Source organism: Panthera uncia, chromosome A2 (genome assembly GCF_023721935.1).
Source record: "Panthera uncia isolate 11264 chromosome A2, Puncia_PCG_1.0, whole genome shotgun sequence".
Lineage (NCBI taxonomy): Eukaryota > Metazoa > Chordata > Mammalia > Carnivora > Felidae > Panthera > Panthera uncia.
Genome location: NC_064816.1, coordinates 15,884,411 through 15,898,829, shown reverse-complemented (window position 1 = coordinate 15,898,829; position 14,419 = coordinate 15,884,411). Strand labels below are relative to the sequence as shown.

The window sequence follows — 14,419 nt, the reverse complement described above, 5'->3', positions numbered from 1 at the left end:
GGCTATGTGGATATCTTCTTTGAAAAATGCCTATTCGGGCACCTGGGTGGCTCAATCAGTTAAGCATCCAGCTCTTGACTTTGGCTCAGGTCACGATCTCACAGTTAGTGGGTTCAAGCCCCATGTCAGGCTCTGCACTGAGAGTGTGGAGCCTGCTTGGGATTCTCTCTCCCCATCCCCCCACTCGTGTGTGCGCTCTCTCTCTCTCTCTCTCTCTCTCAAAATAAATACACTTAGAAAAAAATACTTGTTCATGTCTTCTGCCCATTTTTTAATTGGACCTTTTTTTTTGGTACAGAATTATATGAATTTTTTATGTATTTTATTTTTTAAAATTATTTTTTTAAGTTTTTTAAAGTTCTAATTTATTTTTGAGAGAGAGAGAGTGAGGGCACATGCACAAGTGGGGAGAGGCAGAGAGAGAGGGGGACAGAGGATCTGAGCAGGCTCTGTGTGCACAGTTAGAGAGCCCGATGTGGGGCTTGAACTCGTGAACCATGAAATCATGACCTGAACCAAAAGCAGATGCTTAACTGACTGAGTTACCCAGGCGCCCCAATTTGATTTTTTTTTAACTGGGCTTCATGCCCAGCTTGGAGCCCAACACTGGACTTGAACTCCTGACCCTGAGATTAAGACCTGAGCTGAGAGCAAGAGTCAGATACTTAGCTGACTGAGCCACCCGGACGCTCCTTTTTATGTATTTTAGATACTAACCCCTTATCATATATATCATTTGCAAATCTCTTCTCCCATTCAATCAGTTGCTTTTTAATTTTGTTAATGGCTTTCTTTGCTGTGCAAAAGTTTTTTTTAGTTCAACGTTGCTCCAATATTTGGGAAATTTGTTAAGAGTGGTGTGAGGTGGGGCACCTCAGTGGTTCAGTCAGTTAAGTGTCTGACTCTTGATCTCAGCTCAGATCACGATCTCATGGTTTGTGAGTTCAAGCCTCTTGTCAGGCTCTGCACTGCTTAGCACAGAGATCTCTATCTATGCCCCCCAAAGCTTGGGATTCTGTCTCTCCCTCTCTCTGCCCCTCCCCCACTCGAGCTCACTCAGTCAGTTAAGTGTCCGACTCTTGGTTTAGGCTCAGGTCATGATCTCACCATCCTGAGATGAAGCCCTGCATCGGGCTCAGAGGGGAGCTTGGAGCCTGCTTGGGATTCTGTCTCTCTCTCTCTCTCTCTGCCCTTCCCCCATTTGTGGTCTCTCTCCGTCTCTTTCTCTCAAAATAAATAAATAAACTAAAAAAAAAAGTTTGTCATTATCATTGGCACTATCATGGGCTTTGTAGTGACCACTACCATATTGCCTATAAGGTTCTGCTTGAAGGTATGCACAAAGACAACTTCTCTAGTGCAGGGAATTAACATCTTCTATTCCTGGCTTCTGATAACATGGCAGGAACTTGCTAGGTAATGAAGGCACTGAATGAGTATCAACACAACTTGGAGATTTTAAATATTTTTAATGACTGTATCATGGTTACAGATACCATGAATGTATCAGAAATAGAATGGCTACTGTTTATTGGAGTCTTGGTATTTTACATGGGTTCACATTGATTCAATGTTTTTGCAGGCCACAGAGGTTGGTATTTTTGTTATTCTTGGTTGCATCTTAGAACTGGACTTGTGAGTCAAGGTTTCCTGAGGTTAATTTTCCCAGCCACAGGACAGTCACTGCTGCTCCGTGTAAGGACCAGGATTCAAATCCAAGGAGTCTGGGGCACCTGGGTGGCTCAGATGGTTAGGCATCCGACTTCAGCTCAGGTCATGATCTCAGGGTTCATGGGTTTGAGTCCTGCATCGGACTCTGTGCTGACAGCTCAGAGCCTGGAGCCTGCTTTGGATTCTGTGTCTCCCTCTCTCTTCTGCCCCTCCCCCACTTGCGCTCTTTCTCTCAAAAATAAATAAATATTAAAAAAATAATAATAACAAATCCAAGGAGTCTGGTCCTGAAACAGTCTTTTCCATTTTACCATGCTGCCAGCTGCTATCACTAATGCTTAATTCATGGTGGGCATGGTCTTGAGTGCAAATGATTGCAGAGACAGACCTGTGTCGTTATAAAACACCCTTCTCTGTGTCCCTGACAGGTGGAGGTAGCTAGACAGAGGGCTGAGAACCCAGAGCGCTGGGTCTTAGCCTGTGGCCACCTGGTCAGTTACCAGAGTGACCTTAGGCAAACCTCCTCCTCTCTTTAGACATTTTCTTCATTTGTAAAATAGACCAAGCCACTATTTTTAAGATTGTCATAAGGATTGGCCCAGTGTGGAAGCTCAGGTATGGGGGACTGTTATCACTTCTTGATGATCTCTCTGCTCCACTGAGTTTTTAAAGCTTTTGGATTTATCATTCCCGTGGGGAGCAATCTGAAGTAAAGTTGAGCTTTGAGCTTTGGCTAGTTAGGGCTAAATGAAGATGTTTCACCTGAATGCGTCATGGGGTGCCGGGGTGGCTCACTTGGTTAAGCGTCTGACTTCAGGTCATGATCTCGTAGTTCGTGGGTTTGAGCCCCACATTAGGGTCTCTGCTGTCAGTGCAGAACCTGTTTTGGCTCCTCTGTCTCCCTCTCTCCCGCTCTCAAAAATAAATAAACATTAAAAAAGAAAAAAGCTGAAGTTGTATCTGTAACTTACCTGGGAATGCATAACAAATTGAATGGATTGTTGGGTGGACAAAGGAAGAGAAGTTTTATTTCGTGTGTGTGTGTGTGTGTGTGTGTTTGATAGGTATAAGATACTAAGCAAAACGTTAACAGCTCTAGGGTATATAGTTGTTAACTGTGTGGTCCTTTCAACTTTTCTCTGTTTTCATAATAAAATGTTGGAGGAGCCCAAAAATCACGGCCACTGCATTCCACTCCTAGGGAGCAGCTTCACCAGGGGCCCAAGAACCTCAGCTCCCAGCCATGAAGGACTCTCGGCAGTGGGTGCTGCAAGGTACATAGACGCTTAGCTAAGTGCTCGTCCATTTTGGAGGCTCTTGTTTTTGGAGGCAGTGTCCAGACCTTGCTGAGAGTCAGTCCCCTGCAGACACAGGTTTGGTGGAGTGTTTGGGTGGGGAGGGGTTGGTGAAGAAGGGTAGGGGGGGTGACAGCACTTCCCAAAAGACAGTCTAAGTCTCTATAATGGGGGTTGTGAAAAGGCAGGCTCCTCCCCCTCTCTGGAGTGGACTCTGATCCAGTGTGCCTAGGATAGGGCTCAGGAAGACAGATTTAACTTTAAATATTCCCCAGGTGATTCTGCTGTAAGGCAAGTTTGGAACCACATTCTTTGTAGAAACTTGGCAGTAAAAGGAAAGGATTGGGACTGAGTCATGCAGGGTCACAGTAGCTTCACCAAGAAAACTAAAAATAAACTGGATAGACTTTATTTTTGCCAAAAGGAATGAGACAGTGGAGAGAGAGAAGGAACAGCTGAAGGATAAGTGGGATCCCTCTTGCGCAAGGTTTCTGAGGGGCCAGAGGATGGCATTTCAAGGGCCAGATGTGTAGAGAGTGATGTGAGAATGGATGAGGGATGTAGGTAAGGCTCTCCACGCTGCTGCCCATTGTGGCCTCTAATTTATTTGTTTCTAAATTGTTTTTTATCATTTATTTTTGAGAGCATGAGGGGGGAGGGGCAGAGAGAGAGAGGGACAGATGATCTGAAGCCAGCTCTGCAGTGATAGCAGTGAGCCCATGCGGGGCTTGAATTCACGAAGTGTGAGATCATGCCCTGAGCCAAAGTCAGGTGCTCAACCAACTGAGCTACCCAGGTGCCCTCCTCTCTCTCTAATTTAAAAACAAGCAAGACGTGTGTTTCCTTACCCCTTTTCCCCTGGTCTCGGGCACTCATGGAAACAGTACCAGTAAGGGACCTTCACGTAATAAAAAAAACACATAAAAATAAAACCAAAAACAAATTCTTCATAGAATAAAAATTCCCATCTAAAGACAGAAACTAATCCTGAATACAGGGCAAAATCTTCAAGATCACTTTGGGCCTAGGCCACTTGTCCTCACTATTGTTTAATTTCCCTGTGACAAAAGTGTGGTGGGGCAGGGAGGGAGGCAAGCCTTAGGCGGCCTTGGAGAGGCGGTCCAGAGTCCAGTGGAAATGAATGGGCGTGAGGGAGGAGTATGACTCTTTGAAGAAGGCTTAGGAGGGGCTGGGGGCTGGAGTCCCATCTTGCATTGTCCCATCCGCTCCTGAGGGCTGGATCAGGATCTGCCCCGGGGTGGGTGCGGCTGAGCTGAGCATGCCTAGGGCGGCAGGGTGGGGGCGGGGCCGACCCCTGGCACTCGAGGGGAGGGCGAAGGGGGTGCGATCCAGGTCCCTGCGCGTGGGCCCCGGGCAGTCACAGCACGCAGCATCCCAGGATGGTCAGCGCTGGGCTGTGTCCCCAGCGCGGGCGAAGGCCCCTCCTGTTCCGCTTGTGTGAGACCCAGTAAGGAGCCCTACGTAAGGGCTTTCGGGACGCTCAGATGAATGCTCAGCTCAGCACCCGGCACATAGTAAAAAACTCAGTGGACGCAGATGTGCAGTTCCAACAAAGACACACAGTATGTGTAAAATGAATGGTTAAATGCCCCTCGGCGGATAGGAAAGCCCAGCACCCTAAACCCGCCCGCCACTCAATCATATCTGCCCACCACACATCAGCAGCACCCAGAGCCTTCCTTCTCTGTGGATGACTTTTCACAAAAATGAGATCGTACTGCACAGCTCATTTTGAACCATCTTTCAAGAACAGGTTTCAACATCAGTAAATATTCATAAAACTTATCCTTTAAAAAGGCTGTAGGGAAATCTGTTTTATGGACAGAAGTTATTCCAGCCATATGTATTTGTTGTGCATCTGCATGGTTGTTTTTAATTTATCGCTGTTCCAAACGGGGCCATAGGCATCTGGTGCACGTTCTTGATAAATTCTCTGGAAGGTGCTGTCTGTCAAAAGCCCTGGTGCAGTCCTCAGGGCCCTGCCCCATCTTCACGCCCCGCCCCGCCCCGCCCCGCCCAGGACCGCCGCTTCTCCCTCCCTCTGTGTGTTGTGGCGGGCGTCCGCCAGGGGGCAAGCGGGAGCCGCGGGCGGGGCTCGACTACGCATGTGCGCGCCTCTGGAGCACGTGCGGAGGGCGGTGAGGGCGGGAGGGGAAAGGTAGAAGGTGAGAGGTGAAGGGGCGGAGAGCTGCGCGGGCGCCCGGCGGCCGGCATAGAGAGGGCGGGCACCACGCACCGGACCACGGGCCGGGAGCGCGCACGCCGCGCCCCGCCCCCGCCGCCGCCGCCACCGCCGCCTGGGAGCTGCTGCCGCCACAGGTACCGCCGCGCGTGTCCCCACGGCGCCTGTCCACGGGCTCGGGCTCGGGCCTCCGGCCGCGCGGTCCCGGGAAGTCGGGGGTGCGTACCGCCGGGGGCACTGGTGCGCGGGCGTGGGCGCTGTCCAGCAGCCGTGCGGGCCGGGAGACCGCAGCCCGGAGAGGGGGGCCGGGCCGCCGCGTCCCCACCCCCACCCGGGCCGCGCCCCCGCCCGCGCGCCCGTGCTCCCACCCAGCCCCTGGTCCCGCGTGACCACTACCGGGGGAGGGGGTCTTGCCGTTGCGGCCGGCCCCTGGCCCGCGGTCCCGGGAAGCCGCCGCTTCTAAAACCTGCTTTGGGGCTGTCTGGGTTTTCTAGAGTGCGGGGGAGAGCATGCTGTCTACTCCTGTCTCTTTTGGGCTCTCTGGTTTTGAGGCAACACGTAGCTTCTTTGCTGGGTTTTGCCTGGCTTCTAGTTTTATGTTTTGCCGAAGCCCAAACTTTGCTCAATCACGTTGCCTGTGTTTACCGTGTTGCTTCGTGTTTATTATTACCTTAGTATATCATACAGGATTATTTATAATGTCACGGTTGCAGGGAGCCTGGACCGTTTGAATCGCGGAAAGTTGTACAGGTGGAAATGCTGTTGGCCGGAGGGGGCGGCGGGTCCCTGTGGGGGTTCTGGGAGGAGTTCTCCTCGGTCTGGCTTCTGGCTATCCCACCTCTTAGGGTGACAATCAGAGCTGCGTGATTACACTCTTTGGGGATTTTGTAATAATATTTGTGAAAAAGACCTACGAAAGGTTTACTTAATGATGTTAGATTTGTGTTTCTTTTATCCGACCAGACGTTTTGCGGAGTTTGGTTATATGGTGGCTTATTGGTGTGCTGCTGTCTCAGGATATCGTGCTAAGATTGAAGGCTAGGGTCAAGGATGTCTGGTTAGTGCCGAACACACCCTAGTGTTCCTGAATGCTGCTTAAATGATGAACTATTTCTTTCCTTTTTTTTTTTACAGTTCCACATTTTAAGATAAAAATTTTTTGGAGTATGGTTGACTTGCAATGTTACATTATTTTCAGATGTACAACAGTGATTGAACTTCCTATGTTTTGCTCACCACAAGAGTAGTTGCCATCTGATCTGTATATTGTTTTTGAACATTTATTCATTTTTGAGACAGCGAGAGAGAGAGAGAGAGAGAGAGAGAGAGAGAGAGAACGTGAGGGGGGGGCGGGGGGGAGAGGGAGGGAGACACAGAATCTAAAGCAGGCTCCAGGCTCTGAGCTGTCAGCACAGAGCCCAACGTAGGGCTCGAACTCACCAACTGCCAGATCATGACCTGAGCAGAAGTCAGACGCTTAACTGCCACCCAGGTGCCCCTGACCTGTATATTTCTAAGTGAATGTTAATATAGTTTTGGTTTTAAGGTGTTTTTACACATTTGGAGCATTCCCACTAGGCACATGATATAAAAAACAAAATATAAATGTATCTTAATATTCTTTTGGTCATAGATTGAAAGCATTACTTCTCATTTATTATGAACTAATTGGGTGTTTGAGAGCTCTCTCTCTCTCTCTGTCTCTCTCTTTTTTTGCTGTTGTGCAAAAGCAGCATGTCTCCTGAGGTCCCCGTGTGCTTTATAATCATTCGTATCCCCCCCTCCCCCTCACCATCCCAGCAGTCTAGACTAGTTTACGGTTGTGGGGTGGATAAAAAGTCTACTCCTAGTGGGCAGAAAGACTATGAGTTGCCTGGGGTCATTATGAGTTGCCTGAGCAAGTAAACTGTCCAGTTGGGAAGCAAACCATGCCTGTGGGGTTCAGTACTCATGCATTTATTAATGTTTGGCGGCAGACTTTAGAGATGCTTACTCTCTTAGTATCTAGCCATGCACATGAATGTGTCTTAAGGACCGTGGAATGACACTTAGGTTTCTGTGCTGTTTAACCTCACCATTGGTAGCCATTTGCTGTCTCCAGGGTTAGTTATATTGGCTCTGACGGGTACTTTGTATACGGTTTATGTCATCACTTCCATTTGAGCCGATGAGAAGGTTGCCTCTCGTAGAGAAAGTGGATTTCCAGGGTCACCCAGCTTGTAAGTGGTGGATCAGGCCTTCAGATCTGCCAGACCCTGCTACTTGAGCTACTTCCACTGTAACTTAACTTGCTGCCTTCCTGAGTTGGCTGATGAAACAAAGTCCAGGTGACGTGTTTTTTTTTTCCCCCTGCCTGAAGTAGTAATTTTGAGTGAAATATTTACTGAACGTGTGTACTGTCTAGATACTGTGTTAGGTGCTCTAATAATAGCTTATCTCACTTAATCATCGTAGTAACTGGGGGAGATGATACTGTTATCACCCCCTTTAATGATGAGTTTTACAGATGTTATCTGCCTGGCCCCGGGTCACCTGCTGAGTTAGAGGCAGAGCCCAGGCTCTGCAAACCTAGGCTTGCTTGATGACAGTCTGTACTTTTATGTTCTTCTTGCGCCTGCTGGCTTCACAGTCTCCTCCGTTGTCCGTTGGCAGGTGAGAGGTAGCAGAAGAAGGTGATGGGGTGAAGGGTAGAAGCCAGCATCACAGACCCAAGTCTCAGATGTGGAACTCAGCAGGAAGTAGACTGCATTTGACGGCCCTGCATTTGACAGCTTCCACTTGAGTGGTCAGGGGCACTGCCAGAGAACGCTTGCAGGGTTGCTGGCCCATACATGAGTTTTGCAGTGGAGTCCAAAGATGGGGAGTGCATGCATCAAAGGTGCACATGGGTCTCAGGGAAAAAAAAAATCAAAACTGACTTTTGTGTTTATTTTAGCTTTACTTAATTTTTATTAGGTTATTTTATAATGTACACTATATAGTAGTATATACATATAACATGTACTAGTATATATATATTGGGATGTTTACTCAAATTCTTGTTGGGGTTTCATAATCAAAAACATTTGGAAACCTCTGATTTGATATTTAGCATTTGTATCAAATATGTAAGGTGTGCTAATCATTTCTTCCTGAGTTGGAAGTTTAATGAAGTTCAGTGTGATTCCACATAAAGAGGGAGAATCGTATTTCATATTAATAACCAATTATAAATTATTTTAAAAGTTGCAGTTACAATTTTGTGAAAGAGGATATGGTTATTTTAATGGTCTTTGTCTCAAATATAGCAGCAGTTTTAAGTTTGAAGCTATAGTGACTGAGCTAGCCCTTTAGAAATTAAAATTTTGTTGAATCTCTTCTATTTTAAACCTGTTAATGTCAGAAGTGAGACACTAAAACAATCAGTTAACGTAAATGTGGCAGTTGTAATAGTCGTAGCTGTTAAGCAACTTCAGAGTATTTGCAAATTTTAGATGATAGTTAGATATATTGAAATTCCAGATACGTTGATTCCTTACCGCTTTTTACAAACTAGATTTGATTTTCTTCAGGTCACTCCTCTGCAGTGATTGGTGCATTATATTAAAACAAGAAATTCCAGAATTCTAATTTAAAAAATATATTTAAGTTACTTCCAGCTTATTTCACAGTTGAATAGATTAGTGCATGTTTAGGAGTTCAGGTTAAAATAACAGAAAGGGGTTTGAGCAAAAACTGTATTTCTTTGGCTAGACAAGCTTTTTATTTATTTATTTTTAAATCCAGGTGGGACATGATTCATACCAGCAGTTCTTACTTTAGTGTGAATCAGAATCACCTGGAGGGCTGGTTTTACCCTCACTTCACTACAGTCCCTGACTCTGTAGTTTACAGCTAGGCCTTGGAATTTGAATTTCAAACAAGTTACCAGGTGCTGCTGCTGGTCTAGGGAACTATACTTTGAGAGCTATGGCTCCATCAGTGCACCTAAAACCAGAGCATGATGCCAGTACTTACGTGTTTCACACTGAATCCCATCAGCGTTAGTCGTATACTATAGTTTTGCCAAGTACATAACTGGCTCTTGTTCTTAGCCAGTTTTCTCATTATTTTTAGATGATGTCATAATTCTCAATTCTCAGTTGAGAATTTCATTCTCATTATATTGCTATTTTTATTTTTTACTGCAATCCTATATTTCTAAATTTGTTGAGGGGTTAGAGATGTTTAAAAAATACAAGTTGTCTGTTGAAGAACAGTTAATAGGCAGGTGTGCATGTGCACAGGTTTTTTTTTTCCTATAATTCCAGTGGCAGGCTTTATTCTTGCTCATTTTCTTGTTCTCGCGTGTTCTTTCTCTATAATGAGATCATACTGTCTTGTATCCATTTTTTGTTGTGTAAACATGATTTTATGTAAAACACTATTCTACAGCATTTATTTAAAATTTTTTTTTTATTTTTGAGACAGGGAGAGACAGAGCATGAACAGGGGAGGTCAGAGAGGGAGACACAGAATCTGAAACAGGCTCCAGGCTCTAGGCTCTGAGCTGTCGGCACAGAGCCCGATGCGGGGCTCGAACTCACGGACCGCGAGATCATGACCTGAGCCGAAGTCGGCCGCTCAACTGACTGAGCCACCCAGACGCCCCTATTCTACAGCATTTAAAACATTTTTTTAATGTTTATTTTTGAGAGAGAGTGCGTGCATGAGCAGGGGAGGGGCAGAGAGCAAGGGAGACACACAATCCGAAGCAGGCTCCAGGCTCCAAGCTGTCAGCACAGAGCTCAACGTAGGGCTCCAACTATAGAATGCGAGATCATGACCTGAGCTTAGGTCACACACGTAACCGACTGAGCCACCCAGGGACCCCCATTTTTGTTTTTTTAAAGTTAAAATTTCATTTATTTTTATGTTTCCCAGTAACTTTCAACTTTGAGCAGCTTGCTGTGTTTGGCTGTGGGTTGGGATTGCACCTTTCAGAAGACTGCACTATCACTCAAAGTCTCCAATCATGGTCCTCTTCAACAATCTTTAGTAGCTCCCTGCTCTCATGATCTTCCCCAAAATGACGTACCCAACTCTTCTTCTCTCTACCAGCTCATGTAGATGCCGCCTCATCTCCATGGGGTGATTAGGTCCTTTCTTTCAGGCCTTACCTCTGGTTGGATGTGGACGTCCATTTTGATTTGTCATCCCTGCACCAGTAACTGTTGGAAACATCAAGACCTGCCTTTAGCAAACAACAGAGAATGTTGCATCTCATATTCCTGTCAGGGAGGATAATCTTGAATTTTTCACTTCCCAAATGCCATCCCAAGCACAACTGTGAGAAAACATTCGTGAGACTGTGCTGGAAGGTGTTTCAATGCACATGTTCTGGGCAGTGTTTTGTCTTTGAGTGAAGCCAGATCATTAGGAGGCAACATAATTTTGGCCCCTCCTCCAATTGTTTTTTAGTAAACTGACTTTGCATGGTCCCATCAGCTTGCATGGAGATCTGTGTGAGAAGTCCCTAAGAAAATCTCTGAGGCCTACTGGAATTTCCTTGAGGTTTAATGCTTGGAGTGACTGTGCCTCTTCGAAGCCACTGTTTTGATTTTGTCTATAGTGTGAACTAAGTCAGTAATGGTTCCCTCTTTGCATTGGCTATTTGGGAGTTCAGAGTCTGATTTGTACTCAGAGTTCTATGGTTTGTATTTTCTATATTAAGGTTACTTTTGGCTTATGATGTTCTTTTTAATGTCTAGTTATTTTGCTCTTTTAGATTATACCGTAACATATATAACACATTTGGGGCACCTGGGTGGCTCAATCAGTTGAGTGTCCAAATTTGGCTCAGGCCATGATCTCACAGTTTGTGAGTTCTAGCCCCGCGTCGGGCTCTGTGCTGACGGCTGGGAGCCTGGAGCCTGCTTCGGATTCTGTGTCTCCCTCTCTCTCCCTGCCTCTCCCTTGCTCATGCTCTGTCTTTGTCTGTCTCTTGAAAATAAACGTTAAAACAAAAAGTCTCCCTGCATTAAAAAAAAATATATATATGTATATATATAGACACACACACACACATACATATATATAAAACACATTTCATCCCTATTCTAAACATTACTGTAACTATATTGTAACCAAATCTCTGTTCCCCTCCTATTTCCTTTCCTTCTAATACACTTAATCCCTCCTAGCCCTGTCTTCCCCCCCCCCCCCCCCCCCTCCTGTGTGCTCCTTCTTTTTTGTTGTTTAATTTTTTTTATTGTGGTAAATATATATAATATAAAACTTGTCATCTTAATCATTTTAAGTGTACAGTTCAGTGGTTTGAATAAATTCATAATGTGCAACCATTAATACCGTTCATCTCCCATTTCTCTTTATCTTGGAAAACCAAGACTCTATACCATTGAACAGCTTCCCATTCCCTTCTTCCCCAGGCCCCTGGCAACCACCATTCTACTTTCTGATTTTGTCTACTCTAAGTACATCATATAAATGGAATCATACAGTATTTGTCTTTTTGTGACTGGCCTATTTCATTTATTATGATGTCCTCGTGATTCATCCATGTTGTAGCATGTGTTAAAATGGAATTTATATATCACATTTTATTTACCCATATATCCAGTGATGGATATTTGGGTTGTTTGTACCTTTTGTATATTGTGAATAATGCTGTTATGGATATGGGTGTACAAATATTCAAGTTCCTGTTTTCTGTTTTGGGTATATACATAAATGGAATTGCTGGATCATATAGTAATTCTTTGATTAATTTTTTAAGGAACCATCATACAGTTTTCCACAGTGGCTGTACCATTTTACATTATCACTAGCAATGAACAAGGTTTCCAGTTTCTCCACATCCTTGCCAGCACTTGTTATTTTCTGGGGTTTTGTTTTGTTTTGATGGTAGCCATCCTAGTGGACGTGAGATGATATCTCATTGTAGTTTTGATTTGCATTTCCTTAATGGTTAGTGATGTTGAGCATCTTTTTATGTGCTTATTAGCCATTGGTGTATCTTCTGTAGAGAAATGTTTATTCAAGTCCTTTGCCCAGTTTTATATCAGATTGTTTGTTTTTTTGTTGTTTTAGGAGTTCTCTGTGTATGCTGGATAGTAATCCCTTACCAGGTACTTGATTTGTAAATATTTTCTCCCATTCTTTGTGCTGCCTTTTCACTCTGTTGCTGGTGTATTTTGATGCACACAATTTTAACATTGTTAAGAAGTCCAATCTGTTTTTTTCTTTTGCCTGTGTCCTTAGTGTCATATCCAAGAAATCATTGCCAAGTCCAATGTTGTGAAGCTTTTGCCATTTTTTTTTTTTTTTTTTAAGTTATCTTACACCCAACATGGGGCTTGAACTCATGACTGTAAGGTTAACTGAGCCAGCCAGGTGCCCCTTGCCCTAGGTTTTCTTATAAGAATTTTATAAGGATGCCTGGGTGGCTCAGTTGGTTGAGTGTCCAACTCTTGATTTTGGCTCAGGTCATGATCTCACGGTTGTGGGATTGTGTGCGTGGGGTTTTCTCTCTCTCTCTCTCTCTCTCTAAATAATAAATAAAGCATAAAGAAAAGAATTTTATAGTTTTAGGCCTTAAGCTTAAGTCTTTTAACCCTTTTTTTAAGTTTATTTTTTTTTAGTAATCTCTACCCATTGTGGAGCTCAAACTCACAACCCCCAGATCAAGAGTCGCATGCTCTTCCAACTAAGCTAGCCAGTTGGAAGGTCTTTGAACCTTGCATATTCATTCTTGCTAAATTTTGTAAGGGGATAAATTCTAAAAAGGTTTCGCACATTACAAAGACTTCCTTGTTTATTAATGTTTATTATGGTAAAATTCAAATATATACAAAAGCAGAGAGCAGTGAGCTTTTGTGTGCCTATTATTCAGTTATATCTGTTATTTACTAATTAACTCAGGGCAGTCTTGCTTCATCTGTATCTTTCAGTCTTCCTCTTTTTATATTTTCATTTTTTCTTTCTAAATTGTTTTATTTTTAACTTTTTAATTTTAATTTTTTTTACATTTAAAAAAATGTTTATTTTTTTTTTACTTTGAGAGAGAGCATACATGCGTGCAAGCAAGGGAGCAGAGAGAGAATCCCAAGCAGGCTCCACACTCAGCACGGAACCCAACATGGGGCTTGATCTCATAACCATGAGATCATGACCTGAGTCAAAAATCAAGAGTTGGATGCTTAACCAACTGAACCACCCAGGCACCCCTTTTCTAAATTATTTGATGAGTTTTTTTTTTATTGTGATAAAATATACATAACATAAAATTTATCATTTTAACCATTAAATTTTTTTTAATGTTTATTTTTGAGAGAGAAAGACAGACTGTGAACAGGGAAGGGGCAGAGAGAGAGGGAGAGACAGAATCCGAAGCAGGCTCCAGGCTCTGAGCTGTCAGCACAGAGCCTGACATGGGGCTTGAACTCGTGAACCACGAGATTGTGACCTGAGCCAAAGTTGGACACTTAACAGACTGAGCCACCCAGGCACCCCTAACCATTTTTTTTGTTTGTTTTAATACATGGAATGCTTCATAAATTTGTGTGTCATCCTTGCACAGGGCTATGCTGATCTTCTCTGTCATTTCAGTATTACCATATGTTACTGCTGAAGCACCATTTTAACCATTTTTAAGTGTACCTTTCAGTGGCATCAGATATATTCACAGTATTGTACAACCATCACCACTGTCCATTTCCAGAACTTTTTCATCATTCCAAACACAAACTCTGTACTCATTAAACAACTTCCCATTCTTCCCTCCTCCTACCCCTGGCAACCACTATTCTCCTTTCTGTTTCTATGAATTTGCCTATTCTAAGTTCCTCGTATAAGTGGAATCATACTGTGTTTGTCCTTTTATATGTGGCTTATTTCACTTAACATAGTGAACATTGTTCATCCATGTTGTATCATGTGTCAGAATTTCATTTTCTTTTCATTCCTTTTGGAATATTTTCCAAATATTCTCTTGTATGTATATCCACATTTTATTTATCTCTTTATCTGTCGGCAGACATTTGGGCTGTTTGTCCCTTTGCCTATTGTGAATAGTGCTGCTATAAACGTGACTGTACAGATATCTGTTCAAATCCCTACTTTCAGTTCTTTGGATATATACCCAGGGGAGGAATTGCTGGAACATATGGTAATTCTGTATTTAACTTTTTGAGGAACTGCTAGATTGTTTTCCACAGTGGCTGCCCCATTTTACTTTGTACCAGTAACTTACAAGGGTTCCCAGTTGCTCCAC

At 44.0% G+C, this 14,419-nt stretch overlaps 1 protein-coding gene and 1 non-coding gene across 3 annotated transcripts in view; one reads left to right on the top strand and one right to left on the bottom strand.

Moving 5' to 3' along the window:
* The first annotated feature begins 5,162 nt into the window (after nucleotides 1–5,162).
* The window catches only part of SCAP (SREBF chaperone), a 72,970-nt gene continuing 63,713 nt past the window's right edge, over nucleotides 5,163–14,419 (top strand). For both annotated transcript variants that reach the window (XM_049642590.1, XM_049642589.1), the window contains exon 1: nucleotides 5,163–5,306. The gene's annotated coding sequence lies outside the window, so the exon portion shown is untranslated. The remainder of the gene's footprint in view (nucleotides 5,307–14,419) is intronic.
* Nucleotides 13,682–13,783, bottom strand: LOC125931117 (U6 spliceosomal RNA). The gene has a single exon (XR_007460373.1). It is a non-coding gene; the product is annotated as a U6 spliceosomal RNA (small nuclear RNA).